Raw genomic sequence first — 15,442 nt, 5'->3', positions numbered from 1 at the left:
TATACAATTAGTCATTTTCGGTATACAATTAGCCATTTTATACATTTCGGTATAAAATGTATAAAATGCGTTTGTGTTTGTATAAAGCGAGAGAAAAGTGTATATACAAATACAAATACATATATTTTCGTCCTATACACTTATAATTATACAAATACAAATCTTATTATACAAATTACAATGTATAAATGAATTTATACAAAACTGAACAATTTGTATAAAATTAGATGTTTGTAGTGAATTATACAAATCAAAAGCTCCATAGCAAACATAAAATGATTTTTATGTTTGGTATATGTGATACCTATTACAATTGTGAGTTGAAAGGAAGCCAAAATATGCATTACATCTAAAAAAATTGTGAAGATTGTACGTGGATGAAGATTTGTTAACTGTAAAAGAAAAAAAGATATTGAGTGAATATTTATAATGGAAAGAGATTATTATTTTTCAAAATCAAAAAAGGAAGATCTAAGGGGAGTTCAAATTATTGGCATCATTTATAGCAAATATCTTTATTACATATTATATATTAGAAACCAAAATTGCATTCAAAAACTAGATGTATATATATCACCACATAAGCACAAGAAAAACTATCAAGAGGATTAAAATAGCTTAACATTAGGAAGCAAGAATGATCAATTATAACAAGTAAATTTGATTTAATCATTACAATTCTTACACCATTCAAATATGGTGGTATATATTATAATTGGGTCAAGAAATGTATCAAAGAATTAAGACATTACTTCAAATAGAAGATTCATCGTATCAAGACATATGAAGCAACTATCAGATTTACTAGAGCATGATGAACCATTATTGAAAGGAGTATGGAACTGATTCAATATGCAACCATACGTATTTTTGTTAAAAGTATCTGACCATCTCAGCTAAAAGTTTAAGCAGTTAGAGAAAACACATTTTTATTAGTTAATTATATTCACAACACGACCCTCATGTGCGGGCCTGATTTTTTTTCATAGACAATCAAGCATGTGGAAATTCTTTTTGATATGGGTGACGGTGAGATTCAATCACAGGACCACTGTTTGCTCTAATACCATGTTAAAGTGTACATGTGACCATCTCATCTTAAAGCTTAAGTTGTTAGAGAACATATTTTTATTAGTTAATTGTATTCTCAACAACTTTCATCTCAACCACTCCCAAGTTTCTTTGTTCTACTCTTCATAAGCATTGTAATTCACCGTTGACTTTTATTTTTATTTTTGCTTAGAATGGAAGGATTTTATTCATAATTAAAGTGCATCCATACTCCCAAATGCTCGATCAAAACCTGCCATCAACACAAATATGTGTTGTCATTATTTAAAGAGTTTAGTAATATCAGTGAGTCCGTTCACACCAGAATATGGTTAAATTTTTTCTCTTTTGCAAGAGTCAGGTCATGCAATAAGGCTAACAGTTCAGCATGGTAAGCATTGTCCACTTTGATCTTACATGCAAATCAGTCTATCCAATCTCCTGAGTGATTTCTTATATATTTAAATTATTTTTAATTGAACTCACACTCTTAAATCTTAAAATTCAAATTCTAAAGGATCAAATTTCTAGATCTGCATCCGTTTCAGACACCTATACTCGAGTCCAAACAACTTAGGTTTAATAGTGTTGAATGATGACTGATGTTTTAAGTCAGAAGCTCCTTTGTTTTGGAATAGTAAGCAGTTTATTATACGTATGTATATATATATGTGTGTGGCTCTATATTTTTGTTAATATAGTCAAAGACTTTGCTATTCTCATAACAGATAGAGACTTTATTTTATGCATGTGGGACTATTCAGCTTTACTTGTCAAAGTAAATTTAGAAAAGGAAATACTTCATAAAAGTACAATTACCTAATTTATGTGGTAATAATTAATGTACCTTAAAACTTACATTATAAAAAAAAAATTTGGTCTAAAACACAATTCGATATATAATAATTTACCGTTGGTATATATATAATAGTATACAAAACTTTCATATATATTTTTTATAAAAATATTTATGAGATAATTACGCTCTCTAATTCAGGGGCGGAGCTACCTGGAACCCAGGGGTTCATCTGAATCCCCTTCATCGGAAAATTACATTGTATATATAAGATCGATTTAGTGATATACGGTTATATACCAAATGATGAACCCCTTCAGCATAGTCAAAGGCTTGATTTAGTGGTAAAGTGGGTTCACGATTTTGACAAAACTCCTCAACTTCATGAGTTTAAGTCCGTGTAGCAACCTCTCTTTTTCATATTTTAGTTTGCTGATGTTGCCTATTCTTTTCCCTAGCCTCAGTTTCATTGTTTCCATACTCAACAGGGCTAGAAAAAAAATCGTAATATGATTTTTTAACTTCCTATGTTTTATTTTTCGTGTTGATATAAATTTGAATCTTATTTAGTTGCTTATATTTGATTTGATCCGTTTATATGTGAATACTATTAATGTGCTTACTTATTTTTTTTATGGAAATCCTGCCTCCGTCATTGCTCTCTATGATAACAATCCTACCAAAGTTGGCTCAGGTTTTACTTTCTAGTTTCTTACCTAATTTGTCTAAATTTCTACATAAATTAAATGAAAACTTATTTTTCAATATTAGCCCAACAACTCAATCACACCAATTTCTTCCCTTTTCATGAAGAAATTGGTAGCACATAACCTTGCAATATATAATTATTTCACTAGCAAAAAGTCAAATTTGTAGTTGCTGTTCTCTAACTCCATGGAGAACTAAAGGGTTCAATTTCTGAATCTCTAGAAAATTTAAAACTTTTGGAAGTTCTCAATTTGTGCAATAACTTTATAGGTTGTCATTGTTGTAACTCGAAGTTTTAAAAAATAAATTTCACAAATAAGCTTTGTGTAGACAGTGAAGTCTTATTGATAAATCCATACTAAATTTGGATTAAATCTTAAATTCATGATACGTTGACCAAGTCAAATTACTGGTTAATAAAGTCGGATTAATATTTAAGTCAAAATGATATGACTTAATCAAGTCCAAATAACATTTGGTCCAGTCCATTAAATTGACAAGATGAGCCCAACTCATGTTCTTCAGGCCCAAGGGTCAAAATTGCTTGGACCAAAATACCCCTAACGCCCTATCTCAAGCCTATATAAAGAGGTCTTCGTAAGACCAGAAGAGACACACATACATACACAAAGAAATACATAGTTGCATACAAAGAAGTCTTCGCTCCAAGTATTGAGCCGCAAGTATTCCACCAAATCAAGAACATCTGTGGAGAGAAGAATCAGGGGATTACATATCTTTTTTAAGAGATTTTTATAAAGATTGTAACCTTCGCATTAATTCAAATACAAATATTATTGTTTGCTTGCTATTTTTCTTTTCCTGTTTACTGTATTTCGGGATTGAAACTTTAGACGCTTACACTTTGCTCTGAGTAGGATTATTGTAAAAGATTGATTATGTATTGAGAAGCCTAAATCCAAATTCTTAGGTGATTTGGTGTAGTTTTTAAAATGTTTTTGATGAATCTGGTGCTTAGATTCAAGGGATCAGAAGACGAGTTCAATTTTTTTGTATAATGATGTATGTTGACATCCAATTATGTCCCTCTTTTCTTCTAATTTATTTCGTTGAGCTTCTAAATTACTAATAAGTCGAATACTATATAATTCATTACTATTATTATTATAACCTTTATTATTTTTTATGATTATCATCATTTTATTATTATCACTATTTTAAAATTACATTTTTTATCAACATCATTACTATTACTTATTGTCGTTACTTTATTTCAAGTTTCTTACTTTCTAAATTATTAACATAATGTATATTATATTAGTTATTAAGTTAGAAGCTCAAAAAATTTAATTTGAAGAGGAAAAGGCCCACATATTTCAACAATTCAGCCTATTTGGGTATACAAAACGCAACTCAAAATTTGGCCTAATAATAGCCCAAACAAAGTGCAATTCTTCTCAATTAATTCAGCCAATTTGGCTATCCAAAATGCAGCTCATCTCGGCATCATTTGTTTTCCCAATAAAGAAGTTTTATGTTTACAAAATCTACTTCACTTTTTGTACGTTTCTAACAATATAATTTTTCACAAGAAATATCCTTTCGATTATAGATTCTAAAGGTTTTAAAACTTAGCTTTTACAAATAATTTTCTCATCTTTCACCTTAGCCTAATTAATTAATTTAAGTTCGACTGGTTAACCATTTTTAATGGATCTTAAAGGATGTCTTACCCTTTCCTTTAGATTAATTGAACCCTTACCTAAAATCTCATGCTTAGTAGACCTTAAAATGAAGTTAACTTTAGACAATAACTTTAATCGTTTTAGGTGCCCTAATTCACCATAATAATTAGGTGGTGACTTCTTAAATTAGTTATTAATTTGAAAATCACCAAAATGTTGTACACTATTTTGACCCGATTATAATGGGATATAACAATGTATAATAGTATATTGTATATTATTGTATATGAGTGTATAAATGTCTCTTACAATTTTGTATAATATTATATATTTGTTGTATAATATTGTATATCAAGTTTTTAAACATTTTTGTGAAAAAGAAAGTATAAGAGTTTTTTTTATATTTTTGTACACCTGATGTATAATATTGTATACTTGATTATGTTTTAGGTTAAAGATTCGTAATGCAAGTTTTGTGTTATATTTTTGCAATGTAAATTAGGTAATTATACTTTTTTGAAATTATGTCAATATTGAAAAACTTGATACACAATATTTTACACTCAATATATAATATTATACAAAAATTTAAGTGATATTTATACACTCATATCCAATAATATGCAATTTTATATACTATCATACCAATGAGAATTTCATCAAACTCCGCTGGATGTTTACAAGAATAACATGACCCTTACAACACCTTGAGTTATCCAACGTGAAAACATTGCAAGTAGCAGCTTCAACAACTTTTGTTACATAATCATTGTTGGTAATGGTGAAGAAGAAGGAACGAGGCTTGCTTACGAGAAAATTATATTTACTTATGTGGTGTTATTATTTTGATTTTTAAAAATCTTCATCCAATAAAATATTTTAAATATTTTTTCATTTCTTTTAAAATTTTATGATAATAGTGTTATTATCTTGATTATTTTATTGGTATTGTTATTTGAGTAACTCTTTTCATCACGATTTTAGCAAAAGAAACTAAATCACCTATTGGTTATTGCCTATGATAAAATTTGAACCTGAAATATCACACCACTCATCTTAGGATCAAAATATTTCTCAGTTGGAAATAGATTAAATTGATAAAAAAAAAATCTAAATAGAATGTTATAAAATGAAACTTTACCTAACAAATTGTGCGCCTTGTTTAATTGAAACTATAAGGTAATATCCTAGCAAAATCAGTATGACTAACAAATCGTTATGATTAGACTTCATTGTATTGAATATAAATATCAATCAAAAAAGCAATAATATGAACCGTAAAAGAAGCAAGTAGAAAATTTATTGAAAACTCCAATGTAGTATAATATGTACACAACGGAACACTAAAAGTACAAGCAGATAAAGATGCAAAGAAATAAAAAGGACAATTACTTTGTCACTGACATTACGACTTGACTTCATCCATTCATTTTGGTCGAAGATAACAACTCATAAAAAATGGTAGGAAAAACTACCTAATAGAATCACAAAACAACATCGGTATGCAATACTCGAAGAAACAAAGAAACACTTTTGAAATTTATGGTTTAAAATAAATGATAAATGTTTGTGTGACTATAAATTATTTCATTAGGAGAAAATAGATATTTTAAAATTAAATTGTTACTAAATATAAAAATGTGTCATATTTAAAAAATTGACTAAAAAGGAAAACATATAAATTGGGACAAGGAAGTACTGAATTAAAAATTTCCCCAAGATAATAACCAATCAAAAACCAGGGATATGGTCCAATTTTTCTTAGAGTGAGTCTATAAGTGGGTGTGCATTCGGTTATTCGGTTTGATCTTGTACTATTCGATTTGGATTTTTTTATTTTTGATTTTGAAAAAGTGTAGCTCAATCCAAAGCAAAATAAATTTGGTTTGATTTGATTTTTCTCTTTATGATTTGGTTTTTTGATTCGGTTATTCGGCTATGCCAATAATTAAAAACTAATCAAAGTTATATGTTTTAAATATATATATACTAGACATCGTAGCCCGTGCTAGCACGGGCCCAATATGTATCATTTTTTGTTTCAATTTATGTGACAAAGACAAAATTAAAGAGTTAATCAAACTTTAATATTAATTTAAAATAGTTTAAATTTTTAATTATTGTTAACTATGGTAAAAAAAAATTTATGTCTTTTAACATTCTAAATTGCTAATTATTGTTGTATGATTTGTAATATCTTTTACGTAATTTTGAAATAATAAAGGTTATTTCTTCTTTCTCAATTTATGTGGTACTAATAAAATTTCGAGATTCAATCAATTTTTTTTGTCTTTAAAATATTCTATTGTTAATTACTGTAAATTATTGTACTTTCTAAGTAATTTTCAAATAATATATATTATTTCATTTGTCCCAATTTATGTGTCACCGGTAAAATTTGAAGAGTCAATCAGATCTTTTATATATTTTTATATCTTTTAAATATTTAAGTAATTAATTATCGTGATTCATAATATTTTATACAATTATTTAGTATAGTAAAATAAATTTAAAAGAAACGCATCATAGGAAATTACCAAAGCATCCTTCAATACATCAATAATGGGTCCCACTTTTTGTTTAAAAAAATATGCATATTGGGAGGATATTTTTGTCCAAAGTGGAAATAGAATAAGGGGTCGTTTGGTGCGCACAGTGACATTGAATCATAAAATATCCAAAAGTACCAAAATTATCCCTAGGTGGACAGGCAGGCATGTTGACCTCCTACTTGTATCACATATATAGTATTCCCTCTTATAGTATAGTAATAGAAATATATATATATATATACTATGCAATTATGTTTCAACCACTTCTAGAGGATATATACTATTCTAAAAGAAATGTTTATAATGCAAAATCTTAGCTCATGCATGAGCTAATTATTTAGATATGTTGTAATATTATGAATCTGATCAGATTTTGGTGTGTTCAGATACCATCAAAATACATGTATTTCGAGATTATGGGATCAAAATTATGTTTATTAATTTGTTCTAGATACATTATATCCAAGTTGATTCGCATGTATCTAACTAGGATACATAGACAAATTTGGTTCACATTTGATCTCCCTTTTTCGTTTTCCACTCTCCTATCTTGCTCGTGTATCTATTTTTTTTGAGATTCAATCAATTTTTTTTGTCTTTAAAATATTGTACCTTGTAAGTAATTTTTAAATAATATATATTATTTCATTTGTCCCAATTTATGTGTCACCGGTAAAATTTGAAGAGTCAATCAGATCTTTTATATATTTTTATATCTTTTAAATATTTAAGTAATTAATTATCGTGATTCATAATATTTTATACAATTATTTAGTATAGTAAAATAAATTTAAAAGAAACAAACAAAACGAATTCATCATAGGAAATTACCAAAGCATCCTTCAATACATCAATAATGGATCTGACTTTTTGTTTTTAAGAAATTGCACATTCGAAGGATATTTTTGTCCAAAGTGGAAATATTGTGTAAAAAATGTGTATTTATTGTGATTTTGAATGTTTTGTGGGGTAATAGGACGCACGCAAAGTTAAGCTGTCTTTTTTAAAATCTTGGACAACTTCAAGTATCACTTAATGTTTTTTCTCAAAATCTAATTTACTTTCGTAAACTATGTGTCAGATCAAAATCAGATTAACAAATTCAAAAGGAATGAGTAATAAATAGCTCATACAATGACATATTTATTATTTAACTAAATAATAAATATGTAACTAAAAATCTTGTTAGCTTTTGGTTGAAAGCTAACAAGATAGTTACAATGATAGTTACATTATGGCTTATATATATATATATAGAATATATATATATATATATGTATGTATATATAAAAATCGATATTATTACTATGGACCCCGTAGCAACAATTCAATACAATTGGAGTAGAGCCATCTTCCTAGAAACTTCTCATAGTTGTTGTCCAATATTATATATCCCCACAGTTCTTATCTTTCTTCTCAAATTTCAACAAATTAATCGAATCCATGGCATCATCATTTTCTTTTGCAATTGATTCACAGTACTGTCCTTGATGGAAGTATGATGTTTTTCTAAGTTTTAGAGGTGAAGACACTCAGAAAACATTTACAGGTCACTTGTACGAAGGTTTGAAAAATAGGGGAATATTCACCTTTCAAGATGATAAAAGGCTAGAGCAAGGCGATTCCATCCCACAAGAACTCTTGAAAGCTATCGAAAAGTCTCAAGTTGCACTCATCGTTTTCTCAAGAAATTATGCTAAATCAAGGTGGTGCTTGAATGAATTAGTGAAGATCATGGAATGCAAGGAGAGGAAAAAAATGGACAAACAGTCATACCGATCTTCTATGATGTGGATCCATCACATGTTTGAAACCAAAGTGAAAGCTTTGCAATAGCATTTGCCCAACATGAATTGAAGTATAAAGATGATATTGATGGGATGCAGAAGGTGCAAGGATGGAGAACTTCCCTAACTGTAGCTGCAAATTTAAAAGGATATGATATTCGTGACGGGTGAGTTGAAACTAAACACATACTCTGTTCTATTCTATGTGAGGTAGTTTGTTTTGGTACGGAGTTTTAAAAAAAAAAGGAAGATTTTTAAAATTTGTGGTCCAAAATGAATGATAGAAATTTGTGTGGCTATAAATTATTTTATTAAAGGTAAAATAGATATTTTATAGTTAAATTGTAACTTAATATAGAAATGTGTCATTCTTTTTTGAATTTACTAAAAATGAAAATAAGAGCCCGTTTGGATTGACTTAAAAAAAGTAACTTTTTAAAGTGCTGGAACTTATTTTTAAAATAAGTAGTTATTTGTTTGGATAAAAGTGTTACAGTTGAAAAAAAAGTTGTTGATGTGTTTGGCAAATAAGTGCTGGTAAACATTTTTTTTTATCAAAATGTCTGAAATACCTTAAAGCTGTTAAAATGATAAAAAGTTGATTAATTCAAGGTTTTTATACTTTAAAAAAATTAAAACAAAATTAATTTATATTTTACATCCATAAGTGATAATATGTTCCTATTCATAAGTAATAATAATTGTCTATCATTCACACATTTCTTTATCATCACAAATTATTTATAAGAGGAATATAAATTTATTATTTAAGTTAATCTTATATGTGCAACTTATTTTAGATTTTAAAATATATAATTTGAATAGATCACTCGAAAGATTTAAGATTTATTTTAATTTAATTCATAAGTAATAATAATTGTCTATCATTCACACATTTCTTTATCATCACAAATTATTTATAAGAGGAATATAAATTTATTATTTAAGTTAATCTTATATGTGCAACTTATTTTAGATTTTAAAATATATAATTTGAATAGATCACTCGAAAGATTTAAGATTTATTTTAATTTAATTCATAAGTAATAATAATTGTCTATCATTCACATACTTCTTTACCACCACAAATTACTTATAAGAGGAATATAAATTCATATTTCAGAAGAAAAAAAAATAAATAAATAAATAATAATAATAGGAAAGAGATGTTAGGGTTAATTCAATATGGGCAATTTGGGAATTGTATAAAAGAATTAAGGGCAAAAAAGTAATATACTTGGTCAACATAAAAGGGCTTTTAAGTTTAAAAAAAAACACCCCTCACCTAGCTTTTAACTTTTGGCTTAAAATAAGTCATTTTTGACTTAAAATAAGTTACTTTGACAATTGTCAAACATTCTAATAATTCAAAAACTGACTTTTAAGTCAGTTTGACCAGCTTAAAAGCCCATCCAAGCAGGCTCTAAGTCACAACCTCACAGGGGAGTAATTGTTTTTAGTCAAAAAACTTAACAATATGTTTCTATTACCCTGAACAATACTGTTTTCTATTTAATATGCTCTTGAACATTAAAAATATGAAATACTTACTAATACTTGACTTCCTCACATTTTCTACAATCATCTCTTATTTATGTAGGATTGAATCAGAGAAAATTCAGCAGATCGTTGACTACATCTCTTCCAAATTTTGCAAAAGTACTCTTTCTTTATCTTTTTTGCAAGATGTTGTGGGAATAAATGCTCATTTAGAGAAACTAAAATCTCAACTTCAAATAGAAATCAATGATGTTCGGATTTTAGGGATCTGGGGAATAGACAGAGTCGGTAAAACGACAATAGCAAAAGTCATCTTTGATACTCTATCTTATCAATTTAAAGCTGCTTGTTTTCTTGCGGATATTAAAGAAAATGCAAGAAAGAATCAACTCCATTCTTTACAAAATATCCTTCTATCTGAACTTTTAAGAAAAAAAGATGATTACGTCAATAATAAGTATGATGGGAAGTGTATGATTTCGAGCAAACTTTCTTCTATGAAGGTGTTGATTGTGCTTGATGACATAGATCATTGTGATCATTTGGAGTATTTAGCAGGTGATCTTTGTTGGTTTGGTAAGGGTAGCAGAGTTATTGTAACAACTAGAAATAGACATTTGATAGAGAAAGATAATGCAATATACGAAGTGCCTACACTACCGGATAATGAAGCTATGCAATTGTTCAATCAACATGCTTTCAAAAAAGAAATTCCAGATGTGTGTTTTAAGAAGTTCTCGTTGGAGGTAGTAAATCACGCTAAAGGCCTTCCTTTAGCCCTCAAGGTGTGGGGTTCTTTGTTGCATAAGAAAGGTCTAACCCAGTGGAGAAGAACAGTAGACCAAATAAAGAAAAATTCCAATTCAGAAATTATTGAAAAACTCAAAATAAGTTTTGATGGGTTGGAGCCCGAAGAGAAAGAGATATTCCTAGATATTGCATGTTTCTTCCGTAGAGAAAAAAGAACAAAAGTCATGCAAATCGTTGAGAGCTGTGATTTTGGAGCTGAATACGGATTGAATGTCCTAATTGACAAATCTCTTGTGTTCATCTCTAAAGATGATACGATTGAAATGCATGACTTGATTGAAGATATGGGTAAATACATAGTGAAAATGCAAAAGCATCCAGGTGAACGTAGCAGACTATGGGATGTTGAAGATTTCGCGAAAGTGATGGTGGACAATACGGTGAGTAGTCTAAACAATAATAGTACTCATATTCCAAAGACATATATATTGATATGTTATGTTGACTCGTGATCTTTTTATAGGGGAGCATGACAGTGGAAGCAATCTGGTTTAATTATTACGAAAAAATATGTTTTAACAAAGAGGCAATAAAAAATATGCAAAGGCTTAGGATATTATACATACATTATGTGGGCGATTGTATCCAAAGTGATTCACAAAATGACTCGATTGAGTACTTACCGAATACCTTGTGTTGGTTTGTCTGGTATAACTATCCTTGGAAGTTATTGCCAGAAAATTTTAGTCCCAGAAGGATTGTTCATCTTGATCTCCAGCAAAGTTCGTTGCATCATTTATGGAATGAAACTAAGGTACTGTTCTATTTGAGATACTTTCTATTTTGTCTCGTCCTAGAATAAACAATTTCTAATTTCACAAGTTTTTCATCATTCTTTCTATGTTTTGAATATCAGCAATTGTCGTTTCTACGGAGGCTAGATCTAAGGGGCTCTAAAAACCTGAAGAGAACACCAGATTTCGAGGGGATGCCAAATTTGGAGTATTTGAATCTAGGTCAATGTACGAGTCTTGAAGAGGTTCACCATTCCCTGAGATATTCCAGAAAACTCATTGAGTTACATTTGTATGAGTGTGAAAGCCTTTTGAGGTTTCCATATGTTAATGTGGAATCTCTTGAATCTCTGGAGCTACTACACTGCTCTAGTTTAGAGAAATTTCCAGAAATCCTCGGAATAATGAAGCCGGAGTTAAAGATTAGGATGTCATGCTCTGGGATAAGGGAACTGCCATTATCTATTCTCCGAGCTAATCTTACAGAGCTAGATTTTCATTTTATGAATAACCTTGTATCTCTTCCTAGTAGCATTCGTAAGTTGAAAGGTTTGGTGAAGCTAATTGTGTCACATTGCTCGAAACTTGAAGCATGCCAGAAGAGATAGGTGATTTAGAAAAATTGGTGGAGCTTAATGCTAGCTATACTCTAATCTCACGACCTCCGTCTTCCATCATCCGGTTGAACAAGCTTAAATTATTGACTTTTGCAAAAGAAGAATCAGAAGATAGAGTGTACTTTGTGTTCCCTCAGGTGAATGAAGGGTTACTCTCATTAGAAGAATTGGATCTCAGTTACTACAATTTAATAGATGGAGGACTTCCGGAAGACATTGGATGCTTATCCTCTTTGAAAGAGTTGAATCTCTGTGGAAATAATTTTGAGTATTTGCCTCGAAGAATAGCCCAACTCAGTGCTCTTCGATCCTTGTACTTATTAAATTGCACGAGGCTCAAAGAGCTGCCAGGTCTCATGGGGATGCAATACTTGGATACGTTGGATCTCAGTTACTGCAATTTAATAGATGGAGGATTTTTCAAAGACATTGTATCCTCTTTGAAAAAGTTGCATCTCTGTGGAAATAATTTTGAGTATTTGCCTCGAAGCATAGTCCGGCTTGGTTCTCTTCGGTTCTTAGACTTATCAGATTGCAAGAAGCTTACGCAGCTGCCAGAATTTCCACAGCAATTAGATACAATTAAAGCAGATTGGAGCAATGATTCGATCTGTGATTCGTTGTTTCAGAATATCTCATCATTGCAGCATGAAATCTCTGATTCACATTCCTTGTCACTAAGAGTGTTTACGAGTTGGGCAAAGCATATCCCAAGTTGGTTTCACCATCAGGGGCTGGATACAAGTGTATCAGTCTCATTGCCTGAGAATTGGTATGTATCGGATAACTTCTTGGGATTTGCTGTATGTTACTCTGGCAAATTAACTGACATCACAGCTCACTTGATTCCGTTATTATGTGATGATGGGATGACCTGGAAACTTGCCTTATCCAACCATTCAAAATGTGCTGCACAATGTACTATTCATTTCTTCTTGATACCTCTTGTTGACTTATGGGATGCATCTAATGCAAATGGAAAACAACCAAATGACTATGGGATTATTAGTTTATTTTTTGGAGAATTGAAGGCTTTTGGAGTTCGTTTGTTGTATAAAGATGAATCTGAGCTTTGCATAGGGATAAGGAGGAGCAGAAATGAAGAGACCAGTTGCTCCTCTTCTAAGAAACAAAGGTCTCAAGTAGAAGTGCCGGTATCTTCAATCCCAATGCAGTTCTTTCCCACAAGCCCGGGATTTTAGATCAAATATAGGTAGGTATATATTGCTAATTGCTCAAGTATGTGACGTTGGATTAGGCCACATAAATCGTTAATTGTTGTGTGATTTTATCTTAGTTCAGCAACTCACAAGCTTTTATTATTATGTTTTATTTACTTGTATCTATGCTGTTTTTTATCTGACAAAATAGATATGTATATGAAGGTCTTGAGATACGTTGGAGTTGTCGAGCTGCAAAGATACAATGAAGAGTGCACGACTCTCAGGTCGGGGTGCTACTCTTACGAGGTGAAGGTGCAGTTAATCCTACTCTTATTTCTATGAAAGTGTACCACTTTTAAAGTTAAAGAGCTCCCAAACTAAAAAGAAAGAGTGTCGTATTAAAGAGTTCCCAAATACCGAAAAACGTCAAGAGTCTTTGTGTTAACTTGTCTATTACATGAGATAAATGACAGAAGGATACTTTCTGCTGTATTAACTCATGACAGTTCGATTTCTTGCAAAATATTGAGTGCTAGATTTTTAACCTCTTTGCTCAAAGACGAAATGAACTAATACACGAGTTGTCTTATTAACTATATTTTGATTACTTATAAGTGGTGATTCTATCCTGCAAATTTTCATACTAATCCCCAGGAAAATCCCCATGTAATTAACTATTTTCTTGTAGTGGCACTTGTTTCCTCTGTTTGTAACAGAACAATTCGACTCTTGGCCTGAGAGAGAGCTTCATGAAAGAACTGATCCGTGGTTTTAAAACTTACTACTAGTTCATTTTGATGCTCTCTCTAACACGATACCTCTCTTACACCAGAATACCAAGTTTAGTTATGAAATAATAAAAATTACCATCTTCACGGACCAGAAGGGAATTATTTGCAGGAATCGAACGTACTTCCACTAGTAGAGTTCAAATATTTTCTCTCCCACTACCAAGTTCTACCGAAGAAGCATAATCTCCATTCATATCGAATCGACTTGATGATAGAAGTGGTTTGTGAATATGAGGCACTGTAAATTATCGATCTAGCACTAGGATTAAGTATAATTATTTGTTTTATGTTTGCACCTACCAAGAAAACAAAAGATAAGATATTATTGTTTACTATAATAATAGTTACTGTAATGGCCTATTAGATAGGCTTACAATTAATTAACATTGGCTAAAAATAAGCAACTAAAAAAAGAGAGTGGATAAACATGTTCATTAACGCTACCTTGTCAACTAGAAAACAACAAACAACTTCATGTTAAATTACTGAACAACACTATTTTTTTTACTACCTAAAAACTAGGAATAAAATCGATTATTTTGAAGCATTAATCAACACTCTCCCTTGCTTCAAAGTTTGTCACTCTTATGAAGTACTTATACTTTCCAACTGGATATGCTTTGGTTAGAATATCAACAATTTGCTCATTTGTGCCACAACGCTTCAACATAATGCTTTCACTTGCTATCAGTAATGTCGAATTTTTCGTCATTACAATAGTTGCTTTGTTTTCACGAAAAAATTTGTCAGTGAACCAAGAGAAAATGCATATCCGGAAGTACTTTTTCTATGTTTCATACAACCAGCCCAATCATTGTCAGTGAAACCAAACAATCTAAAATCTGATTTTTAAGAATATCAAATTACAAAATCAGTAATTCCTCGTAAAATCTGTTTTACTACCCCAAAATGATGCTTTGTTGGGTTATGCATGAATCTGAAAATCACACTAATAGAAAATGCTATGTTGGGTCATGTGTGCGACAAATAATTCAGACCACCAACTATACTTCTAAAGAAACGAGCATCCGTCAAACATGTATCATCATTAGATATGAACTTCTCATTTACATTCATTGATGTATAAGCTATCTTACAACCCAACATGTTAAATCTCCTAAGAAGATAAGTTGCATATTTTCTTTCCGAGACCAAAATGTCATCTAAACTTTGACTAATCCCAAGACCAAAAAAATAATGCAACAACCCTAAGTTTATCATTTCAAAACATTTTGTCATGAAAGACTTAAATTAAGCAATAAGAGATTCACAAGAGCTCATATAAGAT

At 30.2% G+C, this 15,442-nt stretch overlaps 1 long non-coding RNA gene and 1 pseudogene across 1 annotated transcript; one reads left to right on the top strand and one right to left on the bottom strand.

The window, feature by feature from the left end:
- The first annotated feature begins 8,113 nt into the window (after positions 1–8,113).
- On the top strand, positions 8,114–13,959 carry LOC102591536 (TMV resistance protein N-like; annotated as a pseudogene).
- LOC102591879 (uncharacterized) lies at positions 11,879–14,997 on the bottom strand. The gene is made up of 3 exons (XR_368749.2): positions 14,987–14,997; positions 14,836–14,838; positions 11,879–11,933 (listed from the first exon to the last, which is right to left on the bottom strand). It is a non-coding gene; the product is annotated as an uncharacterized lncRNA (long non-coding RNA).
- Between the last annotated feature and the right edge of the window lie 445 nt (positions 14,998–15,442).

This window comes from Solanum tuberosum, unplaced genomic scaffold, assembly GCF_000226075.1.
Source record: "Solanum tuberosum cultivar DM 1-3 516 R44 unplaced genomic scaffold, SolTub_3.0 scf00538, whole genome shotgun sequence".
Lineage (NCBI taxonomy): Eukaryota > Viridiplantae > Streptophyta > Magnoliopsida > Solanales > Solanaceae > Solanum > Solanum tuberosum.
The sequence above is the reverse complement of the archived record's forward strand: the minus strand, read 5'-3'. Positions and strand labels throughout refer to the sequence as shown.